The sequence below is a fragment of the Dendroctonus ponderosae genome, unplaced genomic scaffold, assembly GCF_020466585.1.
Source record: "Dendroctonus ponderosae isolate FM_Combo_2020 unplaced genomic scaffold, Dpon_F_20191213v2 Dpon_F_20191213_7, whole genome shotgun sequence".
Classification (NCBI taxonomy): Eukaryota; Metazoa; Arthropoda; class Insecta; order Coleoptera; family Curculionidae; genus Dendroctonus; species Dendroctonus ponderosae.
In genome coordinates this window covers 11,750,348-11,756,357 of record NW_026018916.1, presented here as the reverse complement: position 1 = coordinate 11,756,357, position 6,010 = coordinate 11,750,348, and positions in this window count along the sequence as shown.

Here is a 6,010-nt window from a genome sequence, read left to right as displayed (position 1 = left end):
AGATAATAGAAACAATTAAGGGATTGCCTTAGCGTCCTGATATTATTGGCTAAATTGGTATATAAGCGATTGGTTAGCGGATAACGGGACCATATTTTAAGGAATATTTTTTTATTTGCAGTCTCCAGACTTCAACGCGTTGGACTTTTTTATGTGAAGACGTGGAAAAACTTGTACTTATTCAATAATAATGCATAAGAATTGAAAACTAGTGCAACAACGAAGGCTGGATTTACTCATTGCACAAGGCGATGATCAAAATTATTTTTTTCTGCGCTTCTAATATCCCTTGAAATCGAATAAAGATAATCAAAATATTTAAAGCAATCACTTCGTTTGGATCTCTTCAAGTAAAGAAGAATTGTCTAACAAAGCATACATTTTCAACCATATTTACTCCGCACAAATAATAGTTGGAAAGTTCTAAATAACTAAATTAAATATGACCGCAAATTGTTGGAAGTTGCAGGTAACTGAATTGAGAAAGACCAACCCAAGTCAGCTACAAGATTAAATCGAGTTAATAACACTTTTATTGCACAAAGAAAAGATATCTAGCAAAAGCCCACTTAATTTTTCTTATCCTGAAACATAAGGAAGCATATGAATCTCGACTTTATTACATATATACATCGATTCGTTTTACAATTTTGATGTTTACAAGCCAAAACCGCATCACGATTAAGGGCAGTTGCAATTTAAAGCTAATTTCAGATCACGTAACAAGTTTGAAAACTTTGAAAAGGACAGACGCGCAAAAAGTAATTAAACGCCCGATGAAAGTTCAAGAGAGTTTTCCGTTAGATGTCGGAATTCCATTCCATATTGCATATCAGAAAGCGCTTTAATGAAGTTACATCCAGCATTGGGTATTTACCCAACTAACCATCAGGATTTACTCAGCATTTTGTAAACATTGTAATAAATGTAATCAAATAGAGTTGATTAAGGGTAAATTCACTTTCCTTGTTTTAAATGAAAATTGGAATTTGTACAGTTTAATTAGAAGCCGAAAATCCAGTTAAATGAAAGATATTTAAACATGCAAAGAAGCCTTCACACGGGACACGCGTAAATGCCTCGAGTCTTCCTCACATCAGTTCCAGTGGGTACTAAAAGATTCCGCTTCTAATTGGACGCTTGCCGGAATATTATTTTAAAATTTGCATTTTATTACAAACCCCCAAAATAGAGCTGAAATTTTATTGCACGAAAAATGATCGAAATATTTAGTTATCGGGATGAGATGAGATTAGAATCCATATCTGCATGATTTGCTAAGTAAGCATATTTATTAAGGATAAAATAAATTTGTTTGGGAACTTTTTACTTGGAAAAGGGCAGTTTCTATTTTTTATTTATATACACGTTCAAAACCGACTAGTGATTGTTCGAAAGAATCTTAACAAGCGACGGTTTTTAATGCGCAAGACGGTAAAAACAAGTTGTAATATAATAACATCATTAAAATATTGAAAGTGAAAGATAATTAGGTAGAGACAATTCCAGATAGATTTTAGTATATTTTCAGATAAAAAATGATGTTATTTAATAGATGAATAGTAAATATCAACCTGCTTCATTAGAATATGGCAAAAATGAAATGCATTCAAATATTTGTAACTATTACAGACATTTAAAACAAATTCTTATATTTGAGTGCAAAATTGTAATGATGCTTTTTTAATAAATCTTTAAAACTCACTATCTACTAGTTGCTGTAAATGGTTAGGCTTCACAATACTGCTTGTTTCATTATTATCAGAGTAACTCACATAAACTTAATATAACGCATTTGCGAGTGCGAACGTTTGCCCCGACATTTGGAATCCCGCAAAAATATACAAAGTCTATAAATTGCCTATATTTTTGGGGTTTATTATTTGCTGTTGTTTTATAATATTTCCTTGGCGGGTTGGACGCAAAAGGCAAAAAAGTTTTCGTATTGAATAATTAACCTAAATTTTAAGAAATGAAATATCGGCGGCGCCCGACAAAAAAGATTGAGTGGAAAAAATACAATAAACCTGAAAAAATTTAACACTATAAATTGTCAAAACCAGATGCCATAACTAAAGATACAGACCCTAATAGCTTGCATGTAGTTGCAAAATTCAGATGAATAGATTTTCAGCTGTAGGAACTTTAGAGAAAAACCTTGACACTCAGTATCTCGTAAACGATTCATTTGTGATGCATAATTCTATGAAATGTTTGTCGTATTTTGGCTCCTAGAATATAGAGTTACAGAGGCCACACCATATGAAAAGAACTTTTCCTATTATGATCCTAAATTTAAAAATATAATCGGCCATCAATCTCCATAAATTATCCATGGAGCTCGTAAATATTATTTAAAACTTCCACGTCCAAAGCATAAATCGCCTCATCTCAACGTGATCAATGTGGGTTTTCAAATCGAAGCTTCTAATTTAATAAAGTCGAAGTTTTTAAAGTTTTTCAGTTTGTAATCTCTTATTTTTTAAAGCTTTAGAACTGAAACAGCAGCCCTAGAGCGACATCTTCTAATTAGCCTTCCACTTAACAAAAAAGAGACTTATTGAACTTTTAATTGACAAAAGCTTTAGCTATTCAGATTTATTAAATTCTCCACAGTAACAAAGACGCTAATTGAATAACCCTTCACAAACACATGCCGTTTCAAGTCTCTTATCAATGTTGAGTAAAAACTTTGAAACGAACGAACTTTCGGTTCTCAATGGATGCTTGGGGTCAAAAAAACCGACAAAGACGCGTTCCGATGGGAAAACTTTATTTTATCGAATGCAAAGAAGGAGAAAGTTATGAAGCTGAGTGGATCACAGGCGAAATTTGATATCACATGAATTTTAAGCGCTGAGTGAATGAAGCCGATACTAGGCGGGTTCATTGTGCGCCTTTACAAGTCGTTTATAAATGTTACCTTTCCTCAAAAGTTCAAAACAATTTTACAGGTAAATGAGTGATCATTTCTGAAACTTTTTGCATAGTTTAAGATATTTGGTTCATTTGCTTATTATACCCTTTGCAACTTTGTTATTCAAATTTGCACTTTATTTTAATTCAAATGTTGTTCTCTTCTGAAATTATTAATTGCGACATTAAGAGTGATTCAAAATTGGCGTTTCTTCTCTGGAGTTTTTCTCGRGGGCAATAMAGAAAAAATAAWATAAAAAAGATAWTTTTTACGTAAAACTGAGATATTGACACATAATTAAATAAAATAAYACATGTACTTTTATTACGTTAGCTTTACACAACATCAATKTTCATTGTTTAAAATAATGTTTGGTCTCATACCACCGATTRATGTTAAATAATGGAGTTATTATAGAGCGGTAGYTTTCTAGCCCTTCGTCAAATAATTACTTGAGTTGCTTAAACATTAACTTGTCGTTTATGTTAATGTTTACAGAACCTATTSTTATAAAAGTCCAATCTTACCTGAATACGTCTATCTCTTATACCACTTCTAATCAGTTGCTCTTTCTTCWATMATTTTTTTTGTTTTTGTTTYCATTAAGTTTTCGTGCGTACAATTGGTTTGAGCGAAAGAATAGAATAGGCTCTATWGCAARTGAAATGTCCGCATTTATGAAATATATTAATGTAGCGAAACCAAAAAGGCCCCTCCTTGACAAAAAGTTAAACCRCAATTGACCAAAAGTGACCGGCWWGAATCTTAAAGTAAAACTTATATGAAAGAACTGGAGCAAAGTTTTCAGACCATAATACTTTTATCGATGCTTATATCCAGGTTTTACGGTCGCACGTTCTGTTTTGCAATATCTCTTAAATGCCAAAGATTCACATACAATGGTTAACTTTCCTAGTTTTCTCATAGCCCCATCCCGATAGGATCAAGGAATTTCTAATATTTAGGTTGGCGCCCTTTCGTTGTCTGTTGAACCATTTACAGGCCAACGATCCTGAAAATTAAAAACGTACACTTAAGCCTGATAACTTGAATTATTGATTAATGAGGCTACTTAGCGTTGAAAAATGAAATTTGAAATTGTTTAATCAATTTATCAAAAGTATTTAGTCAAAAATTACATTGACTGATAAAATAATCCTGTTTTTGGTAAAACCACTGTAGAAGATGGGCTTCAGAAACTTGTTTTCTAAGCAAATATTGATGAACGAACTTTTCGCAATTTGGGATCTAAATATTTTATGTTTCAAATGCAAAAGGCATTCTGCATAAGTTGACGTAGAGGCGTCTTGAGGCTCAGATGCCACAATATCATATTTCCATTTTAAAAGGTTTCGAAGAAATATCTGCGCTCCGTACCCTCATTCGGCTCAAAAGTCGGCGAAAGCTCTAAACACAAACCTTCCATATGTGATGAGGATTAGAGTAAATCTGAAAATTTAATAAATATATGTCCGTTCTGACATGGGACACGTTTATGTTTTCTGCGATTTCTATCGCCTTCTTTGCCTTTACAAGTACAGGGTGTTTCATAAAACATGAACCAACTATCAGAGTATATAAGCCCCAACTTAAACTGAGATTTTTGAGGATTTTCTTTAAAGCGCCTGTAGGTCTCAGTGCCACTGAACATGCCTCAAAAACCAAATTAATTTAAACTAACACACTTACACAACAACGAAAAAAAGCAAAAAATAATTTACATGGAACAAATTCAATCGCGTAAATATATTAACTGATACTAATGTAAAAATTTTGTGAAACTTCAACATTCTGTAACTGAGAAACGAGGCGATTGCGAACAATATTCATGGATAATGCATTCTATATTCAGGCGATCGATTCCCATTGCACATTTTTTAAAAGACCCTGTAATTTACTTTTCGGCTATCCTGCCTTTAGAATTTCCAGGTAAACAAAGTAGGAATAACCGATAATAATTTGCATTATTTGTTATCCTTCAGTTTAAAACATATTAAAGTAAGCAAGCAAAGATTAGTTCCTCAGCAATAGCACTGTCTTCAAGCTACATTCTTGCACTAAGGGGAATTATTTAGCTAATTGTCGAAACAGTAACGAAGATATTTCAACTTCCAGTTGGAAATAAAGCCTATTGAACGAAAATTCCAGAACATTAACTGTTTTCGTTTTCCTGATTCGCTCTTTGCTGCCGTTTTGTTTTCCTCCGGCAAACGTCTATTAGTAAACTTGATTAGGGGACTGCGGTTTTATTGTTGTAGGAATTAGGGCCGAATGCTACTAGGCAAAACTGTTTAGTCTTGTTTAAATTTCCTAGAACGTGATCCGTTTCAGCGTCAGTGGAAAGGAATATTAAATATATTCGAGTTTTATTGGATAGAGTGATAAAAATTTTACAGGGGTTCTTTGATGAGGAGTTTTATGTTGTTGGTTATATTAAGGGCAAAATCCTTTTACAACAGAAATTCGCATCAGAGTCAACATTGTTTATGTAGATTTTCAAATTTCAATCAAGCTCGGAGAGGGCAAAATAGGCTTTCGAATAATTTGTTAACTTGTTAACTATATATATCCCTATATATAGGATAGCTTACGCTAACAAGTAAGTTGTGATCTAAGTAATGAAAAAAAAATGGTGTGCGTCACGGGACGCTCGACGGAAGTGATAACGTCATAAATTAATAGAAACTATAAAATATTGAACTTGTTGAACGCATGATGGCAATAATTATTTTATTTTATAATTTTGATGTCCTTGTTGATCTAATAATTTATAAATGGATCAGGAATAGATAAAATTTAATTTAATTTCCTTTTGAATGTAAAACATTTTTTTTATTTGCAACATTTAACATTCTTTAACGAGATGTTGTACATATTACTCTTCTTGGGTTTGTGTAAACTTTTCTTCTTGAGTTTCTGTATTTTCTAGTCGTAATTTCTTATTTGCTTTGTATAATCTTTGACGTTCAGCACTAGTTCGTGGTTGATGAAAGCTACTTTGAGTTGATCACCAGACTTAATGCTAATTTTTTAGCACGAAATCGTTTTTCGCGTTCAGCATTACTTAATACTGTTCGCATTGTAGCATGTTTT